The following is a 17,843-nucleotide window of genomic DNA, read 5'->3' as shown; positions in this document are numbered from 1 at the left end:
ATTGTTGATGAAAGACTGGATTAGGGTAGGCCAGTCATCCGGTTTGACTGATGTCCTTATGAAAAGGGGAAACCAGAACAGAACACAGATACACGCAGAGGAGAATGTCGTGTGAAGATGGTGACAGAGATCTACAGGCCAAGGAATGCCATTGTTGGCCAGCAAACCTCCAGAAGCCGAGAGAGCAGCGTGAACAGATTCTCCATCACTGCCTTCAGACGGAATCAACACTGCTGACAGCCCTGGACTTTTAGCCTCCAGAAGTGAGACAATAAATCACAGACATACCCTGAAGCTACTGTGGGTTCAGTTCAGTCCACCACAGCAAAGCAAATATCACAATTAAGCAAGTCACAAATTTTTCGGCTTCCCAGTGCATATAAAAGTCGTATTTACACTACACGGTAGTCTATTAAGTATGCAATAGCATTGTCTTAGAAAACAAGGTACATGCCTAACTTACAAATGCTTCATTGCTAAAAAATGCTAACCATCATCTGAGCCTTCAGTGGATTGTAGTAATAACGTCAAAGACCACTGATTACAGATCACTGTAACAAATATAATAATGATGAAAAAGTTTGAAATACTGTGAGAATTACCATAATGTGACTCAGACATGAAGTGAGCAATTGTTGCTGGAAAAATGGTGCCAGTAGACTTGCTGGACACAGGGTTGCCGCAATCCTTCACTTTGTTAAAAAAAAAAAATGCAGTTAGGTGAAGCACAATAAAGCGAGATATGCCTGTACTGTTGCTTAAGCCACTCAGTTCGTGGTGTTTTGTTACGGCAGCCCCAACCAACGAGTACAGGAGCTCTCAGGTTCCCTCACTGAGAAAAATTTAAAAAGAACAATAAATGATGCATTTGAGTTTGAACATGTATTTCATATGGTAGTTTTTAAAAATTGTGTCTTTGAAAATGTATTAAAACTACAGGAAAATATTAAAAGGTAAAATAAGGAACTCTAACATCTCAAATGAAAAATCATCTTTTTTTCCCAGATTTTCTTGTTTAAACATTTTATTTACAAGTAATTATAGATTGACAGGAGATTGCAAAAATAGTACAGAGGGGTCGCTTGTACCTTTTCCTCAGTTTTCCCCCAAGGTTACATCTTACATGATTATAGTACGTGGTCAAGGCCAGAAAATTGCTATTGCTATGATGTATGTATATAGTTCTGTGCCGTTTTATTGCATATGTAAATTCACGTCATCACCACCATGTTCACAGTATAGAACTAGTCTCTGACCACCAAGGTCTCCCCCATGTTGCCTACCCTTGAAAATTACGCCCATCCCTTTCCCCTCTCTGTCCCTAAACCCAACAGCCATTGCTCTGTTCTCCATCTCTGTTTTTTCATTTTGAGGATATTCTAAAAATGGAGTAAGTAATATGACTTTCTGAGATTGGCTGTTTTCACCCGATGCCATTGTGATCTATCCAGGTTACTACATCTATCAGTAGTTCGTTTCTTTTCATTACTGAGTGGTATTCCACGGTGAGGGTGTATCAGTTTGTTTACTCACTCACCAATGGAGGGCGTGTTGGGTATTTCCAGTTTTGGGCTATTACAGATAAAACTTATGCGTATGTATGTACATGTGTTGTGTGAATGTGAATTTTCAGTCCTCTGCTGTAAATGCTGAGGAATGCAATTGTTGGAGCATATGGTAAATGTATGTTTACTTTCTTAAAAAACTGCCAAACTGTTTGAGTTGCAGCACACTTTCCATCAGAAGTGTGTGAGAGACCCCAGTCTCTCTTCATGTCCACCAACATTTGGTATTACAGCTATTTTAAATTTTATTTGTTCTTATAGGTGTAGAGTGATACTGTGGATTTAACTTAAGTCTTCTAATGGATAGTGATGTTGAAAATCTTTTTAAGTGTTTATCTACTACTTGAATGTCTTCATTTCTATTCATCCATCAACAGATACTTGGCTTGTTTCTGTACCTTGGCTATTGTGAATAATGCTGCGGTGAACATGGGAGTACAGACATCTCTTTGAGATAATTCTTTCATTTCCTTTCGATATATACACAGAAGTGGGATTACTAGATCATATGATAGTCCTATTTTTAATTTTTGGAGACACCTCCAGACTTTTCCAAAGTTGCTGTACCAGTTTACATTCCTGCCAACAGTGTACGAAGGTTCCATTTCCTCCACATCCTTACCACACTTGTCATTGCTTGTCTTTTTGATGATAGCCGTCCTAACAGTGTGATGTAATAACGCATTGTGGTTTTGATTTGCATTTCCCTGATGTTAATGATGTTAAGCATATTCTCATGTACCTTTTGGCCATTTGTATGTCTTCTTTGAAAAAATGTCTGTTTAGGTCCTTTGCCTGTTTTTAATTGGATTATTTGTATTTTTGCTATTGTGAGTTCCTTGTATATTTGTAGATAGTAACCCTTTAGGGTGATATATGGCTTGCAAATATTTTCTCCCAGTTTGTAGGATTTGTTGATTACGTCTTTGCTGTCCAGAAGCTTTTTAGTTTGATGTAGTCTCAATTGTTTATTTTTGCTTCGTTACCTGAGTTTTTGCATCATATTCATAAAATCATTACCAAGGCCAATGTCAAAGAGAACTTTTTCTAAGATTTTTATGGTTTTAGGTCTTACATGTAAGTATTTCATCCATTTGGGGTTAATTTTTGTGAGTGGTATAAGTTGGGGGTCCAGTTTAATTTTTTTGCATATGAACAATCAGTTTTTATAGAACACTTTATTAAAGATTCTGTCATCTCTCCGTGGTGTGTTCTTGGTGCCCTTGTCAAAGATTAGTCAGCTGTATATACCTGTGTTATTTCTGGGTTCTTGTGTCTGTACAGTTGGTCTTTGTGTCTGTTTTTATGCCAGTACCATACTTTTTTGATTATGATTACTTTGCAATATAGTTCAAAATTAGCAAGTGTGATGCCTCCATTTTTTCCTTCATTCTCAGTATTGGTTTGGATATTTGGGTCTTCTGTGGCTCCATATAAATTTTAGGATTGTCTTCTAATCTGTGAAAAATGCTACTGGGAATTTTGATAGCAATTGCATTGAATCTGCAGATTGCTTTTAGTAGTATGGGCATTTTAATATTATTAATTCTTTTAATTCAAAACATAGGTTATCTCTCCATTTATTTGTGTATTCTTCAGTTTCTTTCATCAATGTCTTAACAGGTTTCAGTGTAGCGATCTTAACCTTCTTAGTTAAATTTATTCCTAAGTATTTTGTTGTTTTTGTTATTGTAGATGGGATTTTAAAAATTTCTTTTCTCAGATAATTTGTTGTTAGTGTATAGAAACTACTGATTTTTGTACATTGAGTTTCGTATCCTGCAGCTTTATTGAATTTTTTGATTAGATCCAACAATTTTTTTGGTGGAATCTTTAGGATTTTTCTATATATAAGATCATGTCATCTGCAAATAGAGACAATTCTACTTCTTCCTTTCCAATTTTGATGCCTTTTATTTATTTTTTTCTTGCATGATCACTCTGTCTAGGACTTCCAGTACTATGTTGAATAGGAGTGGTGCGAGTGGGCACCTTTGTCTTTTACTGATCTTAGAAGAAAAGCTTTCAACCTTTCATCACTGAGTGTTACGTCTTTTGTGGGCTTGTCATAGATGGCCTTTATTATCTTGCAGTATGTTCCCTCTGTAACTAATTTGTTGAGATTTTAGAAATCATGAATGGTTATTGAATTTTGTCAACTGCTTTTTCTGCATCTATTAAGATGATCATGTGATTTTTATCTTTTCTTTTATTGATGTAATGTACTACACTTACTGATTTGCATATGTTGAATCATCCTTGCAGCCCAGGGATAAATCCCACTTGATCCTAGTGTGTAATCCTTTTAATGTACTGCCGATTTCAGTTTGCTAGTATTGTGTTGATTATTTTTGTATCTATGCTTATAAGGGAGATTGGCTTGTAGTTTTCTTGTAAAATTCTTATCTGCCTTTGATATCTGGGTAACAGTGGGCTCGTATAATGAGTTTGATAGTGTTCCCTCCTTGAATTGTTTGAAAGAATTTGAGAGGATTAGCATTAATTGTTCTTTAAATATTTGGTAAAATTAACCAGTGAAGCTGTCTGTGCCTAGACTTTTCTTTCTTGGGAGGTTTTGGATGACTGATTCAGTCTCCTTACTTGTTATCTCTGCAGATTTTTTTTTTTTTATTCCTTATTTGGTCTTGGTAGGTTGCAGGTTTATAGGAATTTATCTGTTTCTTCTGGGTCGTCCAGTTTGTTGGTATATAGTTGTTCATAGTAATTTCTTAGGATTCTTTGTATTTCTGTGGCATTAGTTGTAATGTCTCTTCATTCACACATAATTTTATTGATTAGGGTTGTCTTTTTCTTGGTGAATCTAGCTAAAGGTTTGTTAATTTTGTTTCTTTTCGAAGACCAGTTCTTAGTTTTGTTAATCTTTTCTATTGTTTTCCTTTCTCTATTTCATTTATTTTTGCCTTAATGTTTATTATTTCCTTCCTTCTGCTGACTTTGGGCTTAGTTTGTTCCTCCTTTTCTAGTACCTTGAGGTTTAAAGTTAAGTTGTTTATTAGAGATCTTTCTTTTCTCTTGCTGTGTGTATTTATCTCTGAACCTCCCTCTTAGAACAGTTTTTGCTGCATCCCATAAGTTTTAATATGTTGTGTTTCCATTTTCGTTTGTGGGGCTCAGACTCATTACTCCTTGGTGAGAACTTCTGGAGTTGTGATTTGTAGGTCACCCACAAGGGCTATAGGCCTTGACTATACCATGATTCTACCTCCTACGTGTCTCATTGTGATATTTTTTTTTATTATCTTTAGTTGTGGAAGATTTTTTCTGGAAGGTCCTAGCCTTTCTCATCAATAGTTGGTGTGCCTATGAGAAGAGGTGAGCTCAGGGTCTTCCTGTTCTGCCACCTTGGCCAAGCCCCCACTTTCATTTCTGACTTTAGCAATTTGAGTTTTGAGTCTTTTTTTCTTAGTCCGTCTAGCTTAAATTTTGTTGGCTTTTGCAAAGAACCTTTTTGATTCATTGATTTTCTCCATTGCTTTTCTATTCTCTATTTTGTTTATCTCTACTCTGCTCCTTCTGCTAGCTTTAGGTTTAGTTTGTTTGTTTTTCTTTAGTTCTTTAAGTTATAAAGTTAGGTTGTTTTGAGATCTATCTTATTTTTTAATGTAAGCATCTGTAGCTATAGATTTCCCCTTCATAGCACTTCCATTGTGTCCCAGTATTTTGATATGTTTTGGTATGTTGTGTTTCGCTTTCATTCATGTTTAAGTAGTATCTAATTTTCCTTGTGATTTTTTTCTTTGACTCATTGATCACTTAAAAGTATGTTGTTTAAGTTCCACAAATTTATTGAATTTTCCAATTTTATTTCTGTTGCTGATTTCTAAGCTCATTCCATTATGTTTGGTGAAGATATTTTGTATGATATCTTTTAAAAATCTATTGAGACTTAATTTGTGGCCCAACCCATATTCTATCCTGGAAAATTTCCCATGTGCACTTGAAAAGAATATGTCTGCTCTGCTGCTGTTGAGTGGTGTTACATTTATGTCATTAGATGTAGTTGGTTTGTTGTGTTGTTTAAGTCTTTCATTTCCTTAATTAACTTCTGTCTGGTTTTTCTATTCATTATTGAGTATTGACATCTTCAAATACTACGTAGAACCGTATCTTTCTTCAATACTGTCAGCTTTTGTTTCATATATTTTGCTGGTCTATTATTGGGTGCATAAATGTTTATTATATATTCTTGATATATTGAGTCTTTTATTAATATATAATGTTCTTGTTTATCTCTTATAAACTTTTAAAAACACCTTTATTGTGGTATGGTTCCTGTACAGTAGACTACACATATTTGAGATGTACAATTTGAGGAGTCTTGATAGATGTGTGCACCAATGGAACCACCACCACAATCAAGATAGCTAACATTTCCATCACTCCCCAAGAGGTACAATTTTTGAATTCCCAATTTATCCCTTCCTATCCCCTTTACTCCCCTGGTAACCATAAGTTTATTTTCTATGTCTGTGAGTCTGTTTTTTCTTGTAAACTTTTTAAATTTAGAATCTATTTTGATTGATATTAGTATAGCCACTCCTGCTCATTTTGGATATTATTTGTGAGGAATATCTTTTTCTGTGTTTTCACTTTCAGTCTATTTGTATCTTTGAATCCACGGTGAGTCTCTTGTAAACACCATATAGTTGGATCATGTGTTTTTATCCATTCTGCCAATCTGTCTTTTGATTGGCAGGTTTAATCCGTTGTATTTCAAGTAATTACTGATAAGAAGGGGCTTCTGTCATCATTCTATTTTTTTTTTTCTATATGCCTAAGAGCTCTTTGGTCTCTTATTTCCTGCATTACTGTTTCCTTTAGTGTTGATTTTTTAAAATTTCTTTCTCATTTTCTCTTGTGTACACTCTGTAGCTATTTTCTTTGTGGTTACCATGGGGATTACATTTAACATCCTAAATTTATAACACTCTAATTTGAATTTATACCAACTTAACTTCAATAACATACAAAACTCTGCTCTTTTACAAGTCCATCTCTACCTTTTTTGCTGTAGATGATACAAAATTACATCTTTATACATTGTGTGCCCCCCAAACATAAACTAATAATTATTTTAACTACTTTAGTCCCCTAAATAATGTAGACATGTGGAATTACAAACTGAAGTTACAATATTACTAGCTCTTACACTAATTGAAAAATAGATATTAATCTCTTAAAGCACTTATAAAAACGAACCATTATTATAATAATACTAGCTTTATAATTGCCCATATCTTTACTGAGATGTTTATTTCTTCAAACAGCTTCTAGGTACCGTTTAGTGTTCTTTCATTTCACCCTGCAGGACGACCTTGAGCATTTTTTGCAGGATAGGCAGGTCTAGTAGTAAAGAACTCTCTCACTTTTTGTTTTATCTAGGAATGTCTTAATCTCTCCCTCACTCTTGAAGGAAAAGAGTATTTTAAAAATCTGTTTTCACAATCTCCGTCTCTTGGTATTTATTTTGAGTATTTAGGTATAATGTAGTTATTTTTATGTTCAGACTATATCTAAAATTTTTGTATTTTAGTATTTATTTTATGTTTGTTCTGTTTTTTGTCCCTTTGTTTTTCTTTTCCTGCCTTGTTTTGTGTTAGGTGAGTTTTTTTGAGTGTTGTATTTTAATGTATAGTGCTTTTGTTGTATGCCTTTATATATTTTAGTAGTTGCTCTGGGGTGTACTATATGCATATTCAGTTTTTCACAGCCCACTTAGAATCAGTATTTTGCCACTTAAAGAGAAATGTAGAAACTTTACCACCATGTATTACTGTGTACTTGCTCTTCTTTACGTTACAGTCGTCTTACACATTACATCTAGTTACATGACATCGTAAATCCCATGACACAGTTTTATATTTTTAGTTTTCAACTGTTAAAACATATTTTCAAGGACCAAGGGGGAAAGGAATCGTTTTCCTTTTTACCGAGTTATTTTTCATTTCTATTACTTTCTATTCATTTTTGATACTCCAAATTTATTTTTTGGTAAATTTATTTTCTTTTTGTCTGGAGTTCCTTCAGCTTTTCTCTGAGAGTACACCTTCTGGCAGTGAGTTCTCTTAGTTTTCCTTCATCTGAGAATGCCTTTATTTTACCTTCATTCCTGAAAGTTTTGTCTGATACAAGATTCTTGGTGGATGGTTCTTTTCTTTCAGATCTTTAAACTTGTTGCTCCACTCTCTTTTGGGCTCTAGGTTTCTGATGAAAAATTTGAGTCTTTCAAATTATTTTTCCTTTATATGTAAAACATTATTTTTCTCTGGTTGTTTTCTTTGTATTTGATTTTTAGCCATTTAATTATGACGTGCCTGGGCCTAATTTCTTTGGACTTCTTCTATTTGGGTTTTGCTGAGCTCTTTGAATCTATGTTAATGTATTTCATGAAATTTGGGAAGATTTCACTCATTTCTTTAAATTTCATTTGTTTCTTTGTTATATGATCTGTTTCAGTGATAAGACTTTCTGTTTTTCCATTGGTTTCAGGAGTGTTTTTGATTGTTTTCTGGAGTATTTTTATAATAAATACTTCAGAATCTTTGATAATTCCAATATCTTTGCTATCTCAGCATTGGCATCCTTTGATTCTCTCTTCCATGCATTTTGTGATTTTGCTAGTTACTTGTATGCTGAGTGATTTTGGATTGTATTCTGGACATTTTGAATATTATAAGACTATGATATCATTTCAGTTCTAAGGGTAATGTCAATAGTTTTGTTCTAGCAGGCAGTCAACCTGTTTGGGTTCAGGCCACTGGTGCCAACTCTACTCTGTAGACTGTGGTTCCAATGTCAGTTCCATTTTCACAGTCTTTGTAGCACTATGTTGCTTTCCTGTGTGTGCGCCATCCAGTGGTCAGTCTTGGACCAGAGCTGAGGTCTAGAGGTTGTTTTCAAAGTTACTGAATAGGATCAGTTCAGATCTGAGCAGGTCAGGGGTGAACTTAAGAGTTCATAAATGACTTTATGGGTTTGTTTTCCTGAGCTTTTACATTCCACAATCTTGGTGTCACTCCTTTAAAAGTTATCTACCCGGAGACCTAGGACTTTCGTTACCACACATTGCTGTGCATTTCTGTGAGCTCATCTAGGTCCAAAAGGCAGTGGGAAGGGAAAAAGCACGAGGCATTTGCCCCACATTCTTTGACTCACAGCTCCTATAAACAGAGCATAAGTCTTCTGTCTCTGAGTTGTGATTTTTACATTGTCCCATTGCTTCTGCCTGCTGCCACCACCACTGGATTACTTGGGGGCTGGGGGTGGGGGAACGAAGCACTCTTTCTGAGCATTAGTGGCACCCTTTCCACTTCTTGAGAAAAACTAGAGCTCTGCCTGCCTGCACCTTGGTGTCTACTTCTGGTATACTGAGTTTAGGCTGATAGCTACTCGCAAAAAACTCACTACCAGTGTGTCAGCATTCCAGATGCTGTCTTTTTCCCAGAATCGACCTGCTACAGTTAACTTCTCAGAGTTTTCAAATATCTGTTACATCCAATCCATCCAGGTTTTGTTGCTGTGTTCAGTGGGATAGACTTGAGTGGAGTGTGCTTATATTTAACCCAGAACTGGAACCTTCTCCCTTAGATTACAGAAATGTATTAGTTGGTATGTCATTGGTACACTGAAGATTATGATTGTGTGACCATCTTTGGTCAACCTAAGTCATTTTATGCTCTCATGGTCTTTTTTTTCTTTTCTTTCCTTCACTTCTTTATTCTTTCCCCCACTTGCTCCCTTTCTTCCTTACTTGAGTCACTGGTTGCTTTTCATCTTTCCTTATATAAACTGGAAGAGGGGAAATGGAAAGGTATGCATGGCTTTGTTTCTTTCCTCTACCCTATTGCAGAACTCCTGTTTTCTTTTTATCACTGGCATTTTCCATTGGCTGGTTCTGCTCTTTGCCATCTCCGTCACCATTGCTGATTGCCAGGTCGTCACTGCCAGCAGATTTGCTCATGGTTAATCCTATTTGCTTCTCATTTAATTTTTCCTCTTCTTTGTACCTTCTGACTAATTTTCCTTTTATAGTACTTTCCTGCTTTTATGTAGATTACTACATGCACACCACTTTTTATTTTATATGAATATACCAGTTATAGTGAAAATCAAGTATAATTTTTTTCTCATTGTGTTGATTTGTTTCTCTTTGATCAGAATCTGGTGTGTGTGTGTGTGTGTGTGTTACGCGTGGCAGGAAATGGGTACTATGTTAGTGATCTGGAGACATACTGGAAACCTGAGGCTTTGTATAATTTGATTTTTGTTGTTTTTTAATTAAAACAAGCAGTGCTGCTTTATCTTTCTGAATGTTAGCTAGCCATAAGAATAACTTTATCTTAATCTTGTTGCTGGGTTTAGCACTTTTCACTGCATCACACTTAGAAGAAGAAAATTTTGTTAGTTAAGAGACCTATATCTAATTATAGTTCTAGTACTAGTTAGGTAAAATTGAATATTAATTTTACCTATTGGTTATGCTTTATTTAGGAATGAAGTCATAATGATTGACTACTATCATCTGCAAATCTCGTTACCAAACAGGCCAGTTCCTTTTACTCTGAAACCTCAATGGGAGTGAGCAGGTGCAGTAGGAGAAGAAAACAGCCGGCAAGCAATGGAACCAAATTAAGAATGAGTTCTTGAAAAAGGTCGTGCGAGAATGAGGTTATGAATTTAGAAGGTGGAGTCTGCAAGGGAATAAAACTCATTCTTTTTTTCTTTCCCTGTCTTTTCAGCTTCGTCTCACAATTACTAAAAGACTGAAGGGAATACAGGAAATATCTGTAATCAGAAGTGATTATTGGAGAAAAATGAAAGGTTAGGCTTTAACCTTAGAATGAGAAAGGGACTCTGCTTCCTCCAGGCCTGAACTGGGTACCACTCTTCTGTGCTCTCACAGCAGCACGGGCTCATGTTTGTCTTAACTCTGATCACTGTGTGGTGATTCCCTCCTTACTTAACTGTGCTCAAACTAGATGACAGTATTCTTCATGGCAGAATTTTAATTATTTTTACTAGATACTGCTAGTACGAACACAGTTGCTGACACGTGGGAAGCACTCAGTGATTATTTTATTAATTATGTGTTAGAGGAATATGGAAAAAAGTAGTAACCAACAGCAATAAATTCATTGTGAGCAAAGGAAAACTCATGAGGAAAGTTTCATGTTTTCTTATTGTGAGAGGTTGAATAAGACAGGAAATTCATGTTAAGGATACAGTCAAAAAGCTGTGTCTTGCCTATGCTTACTATGCTTTGATTGAAATTTAGTTTGGTTTGACATTCAGTTAGCAGTCTTGTTTGCAGCCAATTTTTTCCTCTGTCCAAGGTGTCTTAATATGTATGGTATATCTTACAATTTGAGCTTCCTGTCCCTTTGTTAATTTACAGTAAGCTTCTTACACCTTGGTTTCAGTATTCTGGAGATTTCTACCTGCCTCTTTTAAGATACTCCCCTGGAAAACTCCAAAGTGAAATTCACGTTTGCTATGTAGCATGCATTTTAAGTCAGACCATCAGATTATTTGTTCATGTTGATACAATAGCCAGCCAGAAGCTAGATATTACTTACACTGACTAGGAATTGCTTAGATAGCCAAAATTTTTAACAGAAAAATTTAACAAATATCTTACGCACTTATACACACACTTCTAAACACACACATATATATAGTCTACACTACCATTGTATTCTTTTAAAAACTGAGAAGGGAAACTGAGAGAAGTCCCACAGTAGTTTGAAGTTTTAAGAGAAATAGAAATTCTTGAAGTTCCCTTTGGATAGAGGAAAGCAAGAATATATATATTTTTTAATTTCTTGAAAACATAGATCATTTGGCAAGTTCTTCCCAGCTGTGTAAAGCCCGCAAGCTTCACCCAAAGCTGGCTTGGAAAAAAGTCATGACTAAGTTTTGCTGTAGTCTAAGTTCCCTTAAGCATCAAGCATACATGGTTTTGGAAGATTTTAAGTGAACTAAAAACAAGTTGATCATTTTCTAATTAATGGGGAATGAATGGTAGCTAAGGCAATCAGAGCAGTTAACTAACAAATAGTGAAAAGATTTTCGATGGAGTGGCTCATTTTTTAAAAGATGCTGTGATGATTGTGTTTTAATGTAAAGTGGGCAGATGGAAACAAATAGCACACCAAGAAAGTAAAGAGTAATTTAATTCTTATATTGTCCTCATTGTAGAGCTTTGTCTCCTGAAAAAACGAAGTCAGAAAAATGTATCTGTCTGTCTGCCTATGTTCTGTCTATCTGTGGGGTCTAACTACCAAGGCAGGGTCTAGAAGGAAAGGAAACAAAGGAAAAGGAATAAAATCTCTTCAAGTAAATACGCAAAAACATATGGAGTGTTTAGTGGTAAGTCGAACATCAGGGCCATTACTTAAGATAGTAACCAGGAAGAATCTGAATTTTTGGAAGCAGATATATAATAAAATATAAATAAGAACAAAGAGGTCAGGAAGTGAAGAGGAAAAGGGTGGGATTTGTTTTTTCTTTTGTTCTTTTCTTTAATGCAGGTGGGAGATGTCCTGGTACTAGAGAGACTGGATAGGGGTGACAAATGAGTACGTGAGCCTTTGATCAATTTTATGTTACTAAATATAATTCAAACACCAGTATAAATCACCTGTTCAAAACTCAGGCCTTGGGAGTTGGGAAGACCTGAAATGAGAAATGTTCTTTGAAACAAGGGTAGATATGAGCAGAGGGCTTTCATTTTGGGCTCCTGTTGAAAACACAAGAGGACCCAGTACAAAGGCGCCACGATAGTCCTTTGGCTTTATGGTGGCGCTGGAGATAGACTGGATGGGAAAAGAGAATGTGAATGTGCGTGAACACAACCCTCTCTGACGCTGTCTTGAGTGTGGGGCACTGCCAGAGTTGGCGACACAACGTGGAATACACTCATTTTATTTTCTTTTGTCCATTACCTGTCTTCCTTCTTCTTCCTACCTCCCATTAGAAATGCGGAACTAGAAGCTGCGAGTTTTCCAGCTTGCCTAAGCAGGACTTTGTCTTTGCTTATTGTGGGGTGACTATAAATCTCCTTCTCGGCCGTTAGTTGAGTGAGTGGGGAAGCTGTGCATTCTCTGGGGTTTGGGCTTTTATTGATATTCACCAATCAGTTTGGTCTGTTATGGTACTAATCTGCTTTTTAAGAATATTGATAGCTAATAATAGCTACACTTCATTGATTTTTTAAGCCAGGATTGTGCGAAGTGTTTTTGCCTACATGACATACATTATTTTGGTTAGTCCTTATGATAATCATATAAGGTAGGTGACATTATCTTCATTCCACAGATGAGAAAACTGAGAGTCGGGGAACTTGTCTAAGACAGCACTCACTCTTTGTGTCAGTGTGGATTTCTACTCAAGCCTGTCTCCAAAGCCAGTGTACGTAGGCACTGTTCTGTACTGCTCAACAGAAAAGGGAGGGGCCTCTGCAGACATTTTCATGTTTATTAATTTGGGGATTGATGAGAATTCAGGATCTATCTTTTGCATGTGAAAGATTTGTTGCAATAAGAATTGTTTACTTTATCCCTGAATTATTTCCAACCTCAAATTCTCATTTCCTTAAATATTGTGATGTATATTCTGACTCTGATTTTTAGTATCTTTTTTCAGATGCTCTTGGTTCCTGCCTTTCTTATGATACATTCTGTGCTTCACATCCTCTTGTGGTGAAGTCTTTTTCTTAAAGAGTTTTAAAAATCCAATTTCTTACTTCCTTCAAACTTTTTTTTCTGGAAAAAAAAAAAAAAGCCAAACCAGTTTCTCCTGCCTCACAATATTCTAAAAATAGTTTAATTTTGCACCTTTTTCTGTAATGACTTTTTTATTAACAGTTTCATGAAGATGCAGATGTTGATTTTTTGCTTTTTTTCAATGTTTGTACTCTTTTTTCATCTTTTTAAGTCATTTTGTCTATGTTTATATGTTTGGATATCTGTTCATCAAATTTTGCATATTACTTTTTTCTGTGCTAAGTAATTTAAAGTCTTGTGATAGTAATCCATATAAAGAAATAATTTATGCAGTGATGAATATCTGTTAGCCTCAGTTTCCTCCCTTGTTACAGAAAGCAGAATTTCAGGAGGTGGTGTCAGGATGGTGGCAGGAAGCTTGTTAAAGGTACAGATGACACAGTTCCAACACTGAGAGCCAATGAGGAGGTTTCAGATGAGGTTCAGTAATGTCCATTCTAAACAGACCACCCAGCAATTCTGCTGCACAGCCGCAGTTAAGGAGTGTTTGGTAGCCCCTTCCTAAAGCTAGTAGGCAACAGAGCCCAGGACAAGATCAAGGATACCATGTAATCTGGGGGTGGGGGTGGACAACAGGGATTTAAACTGCATTAGTTTACATATGTGGAAATATCTCTTTTTGTATGAAATTGCATTTAAGGATTAGAAATTTCGTATTTCTGGATTATAAAACTGAAACATGTTTTGATATTTTAGGGGAAGGATGGTTATATTATGCTTAAAAGCTGTCCTCGAATGTCTGACACAGACCCACACAAGCACTTTTTATAGTAGTCATGATCACTTTTTTTTTCTTTTTAGGGGGCGGTAATTAGCGTTTTTTTTTTTTTTTTAATTTATTTTTTAAATAGAGGTACTGGGGTTTGAACCCAGGACCTCGTGCATGCAAAGCATGTGCTCTACCACTGAGCTATATCCTACCCCCTTCACGACCACTTTGAATTATTAAGAATTTTACAGGGAGGGAAACAGTGCCTTTCAGGCCATCAAATGAGTTTCATTAGTACTTTGAAGTCACCATCACTCACAAGTGATAGTAGTTTTATTTTATTAGAAGCTTTATTATAAAAAGTTTTTGGGTAAATTCTGGACATTAAATAAATGATATTTGGCACTCTCATTTCTTATGCTTGGGGAAATAAAACATGAACAGAACAATAAAGACTGGGTGCTCTTTGCCAAGGCGTAAGGCTAGGCCTGAGGGAAATAAAAATAATTAGAAGAAAGGCATAAGCAAAAACTCAAAGATAAAAAGCACAAAGTAAATTCTAAGTATGTATATATTTTTCAAATTCTTCTACTTTACAGACTTACCTCAACTACCTTTATACGTTTCCCCTCCTCTTATTTCTATTCTGTATGAACCGTACCAGTTGGTCAAATGGGCTCAATAATGTCCTGAAAACTCCTCATCTTTTCCTACTTAATAAGCACTGTACATTGGCAGATAGGGCTTCTTGTATTTTATTTTGGTTTGGAAGTTTTATCCATTAAAAATGTCATCAATAATTCAAAAGAAGATTGGATCAAATTTGGGGCTATCATATTAATTTTAACAGGTTTTACTGTCCTGATAGCCTCTGAAGAAGAATCAGCTAAACCATCAGCAGTAATTGCAGTACTTGGCATAAAAGGAGGAATTTGCCGTATTTCTCAGGACACAAAAGAAAATTTGCACCAACTCAGAACTGCAGGAAAACAAGGCTTAAGAACTTTTCCCACTGTTAGTGATATGCATGTGAGAATTCTGATTCTGATTGAAACATTGTATAGGTAGTATGTTCTGTTAGTGCCAAACTGAATCTGAAACATTAACATACAGTTTTAGCATTTTTAAGCATCGTAGTTTAGTTTTGATCTGTATTGCTCCAGAATTGATTTGAATTCTGGGGATACTGTGCTAAAATTTCTTTTCATTTGATTCTTATCGAGTCACGTACCTTTTGATGCTTCAGTGTATTATGCAGAAAAAGATGTAAGTATGTTTGTGATGGTATTGTTTGTGATTTAAGTGTATACATTACACAATGTTTCCAGATAAAATGACTGCATTTAGTCTGGAATCATTTCTGAATGAAATACATATATCGTTTTCCTTTCATTGTTGCTTTAAGACCACTTTATTTTTACTGTCTATCATGACTCTGACTTGATTCAGACTGAAGAAAAAATAGATAATATACAACACTGATCATTACTGTCTAGTCTAGCAAATCTGATGAAGTTGTAAGGTATAGCAATGGGATATTAAATATTTTTAGAAGTTCTGAGTTTTTCACCCTAATGAAATAGACAATGTAGACTTTTATGCATTTTGCTTACCTACTATCACTTCAATTAAGTTTTTTTCTTACTGGAAAGAAATGAGATGGAATATTGCAGAAATGACCAATAAACAATGACAAATTATTTTGAAATAGTTTAAAGCCAGATTGGGCCAAATTATAATGGGTTTAAAATTAGTTGATAAAATAATCATCTTTCTAAATGTATCTCATCTCTGAAAGTTTTAAGTTTATAATTTTTGAAAATAAAATATACCTTCTGCCTCTTCTCAGCCACAAGCTGTCCCTGCCATAATTAGGGCAAAGAGACATTGTTTCCTAGGGAGGTCATGTGTGCCTTTCTTTCCCTACTTTGTAGAAGGAAAAAGACACGCCCAAAGTAACCATGAACTGTAAAATAACTTGTAACTATGGGTGGAGGTTTGTCTGGTAGAAAGAACTGAGGTGGTGCAATTTCCACTTAATTTCCCTCTACTTTTAGCTTTAGTCATAAGCAGAAATGGATGTATGGATACACATATGTACTGATTATCTCTGAGTCCACAACAGGAAGCAGACAGGTATAGAAAATTTTTCGTGCAACAGCTGTAGCTTTCATTTGAATAATCAGATACCAAGTAGATTTTTGAATTCTCTTTTTAAAATAGAAGGAGTATATAGATTGTGAGGTAATAAAAAGAATTATTTTGTATTCCTCAGGATATGTGATTGGCATTTAAGAGGAATTTCGGTCATGGTCAAAACTTGAATTGGGCACAACTTGTAGGGTAAGTGTGCATTCATTCTGCAGTGAATAGTCAGCATGGACTATTTTTATTTGTTGAATGCAGGAATGACTGAGGAGAACTTTTAACCACGTGGTATTGTTGGGTTTTACTATGTGAGGCTGTACTATTGTGTATGAAAGTTTCAGGAGTAGAGGGAAATGCAATCCAGGAGGTTAAAACCAAAGGGAGCCAGTTCAGAGAGAAAAACTGAAACAAGAGCATCAGATAAAGTAAAGAGAAAAGATAGGATGTAATGAAAAACGGAGTATCACTTGGCTACACTATAACTGTTTTCTTTAACAATTTATTGATATTACCTCTGAACAAATACCCAATATGTTATAGATAAAAATTTTTTACTTGGGAAAGATGGCAGTTATGAAGTGTGAAGGATGGAATATTTTACTTGGGAAAGACTTTCAAATTGTATCAATAAAATAGGAATCCCACAGTTAGAGTTATTTGCTTAGAAAGGTAGCAGGTATGATGCTTTAACAAGTGTGTTACGTTAAATGCATATTAATTCAGAGCTAAATAAGAATTTATAACTTTCTTGGGGAATGCTTTATAATGCAGATATACAGTATAAAATAAGAAAGTTAAAAATATTCAAGAGAACATTTTAAGCAAGCTTCTCGAGTCATTTATATATCGACATGCTTATAAATCTTTAAAGCAGAAGGCTTTAGTTGAGGCTTCATAAAGGTTTTTCCTAATTATTCTTGGATTGATGAGGTTAATGGTAATTTCTACTTTTCATAGCCTTGCAATTTACCACTCTACTTATTTGAAGTTTTCTGCATTTCACTTTCTTCCCTCCAGCAACCTACTTACTCATCACTTTCTATCAGGCCTCAATTCAGCATCCAACTTCATTTTATTTTCCTGACATATGATATACATTGGGGACAGGCTTCCTGTTGGGAACAGGGATGTGCTGGAAAGCATCTAATTTTGGTTTTTATTTTTTAATTAGATTGTCAGTCTTGTGTTGAAGAAGAGAGATCTGTATTAATTCACTCATTCAGATGTATTAAAAAAGATTTAATGACCCAAAAAGTGCAAGCGGGTAGAAATAGGAAGTGGTAAAGATCATTAGTTTTCAAACTTACCACATACTAGATTTAACTTAGGGAACTTTTAAGAATCCTTATTCCTATACCAATTAAATCAGTGTCTGGAGTCTGACCTAGGCATTAGTATTTTTAGGAATTCCCCAAGTGTTTCTATTATGCAGACAAGTTTGAAGAGCAGGGACATATATCTGGGGTTGGGTTTTTTTTTTTTTTTTTTTAATGTGTGAAAAATACTCTGTGAGGCCCACAAAACCTAAAATAGTTACTATTTAGCTCTTTACAGAAAAAGTGTGTTGGCCTCTGACACAGATCACTGTTTCTCATCAGTAGCATTGGTACTGCATGA

At 35.3% G+C, this 17,843-nt stretch overlaps 1 non-coding gene across 1 annotated transcript; it reads right to left on the bottom strand.

Moving 5' to 3' along the window:
• Positions 1–14,217: 14,217 nt before the first annotated feature.
• TRNAA-UGC (transfer RNA alanine (anticodon UGC)) lies at positions 14,218–14,294 on the bottom strand. Its single transcript has one exon. It is a non-coding gene; the product is annotated as a tRNA-Ala (tRNA).
• Positions 14,295–17,843: the final 3,549 nt, after the last annotated feature.

This window comes from Camelus bactrianus, chromosome 3 (assembly GCF_048773025.1).
Source record: "Camelus bactrianus isolate YW-2024 breed Bactrian camel chromosome 3, ASM4877302v1, whole genome shotgun sequence".
Taxonomy (NCBI): Eukaryota; Metazoa; Chordata; class Mammalia; order Artiodactyla; family Camelidae; genus Camelus; species Camelus bactrianus.
Note: the sequence above shows the minus strand (reverse complement) of the source record. Positions and strands in the feature narration are given on the sequence as shown.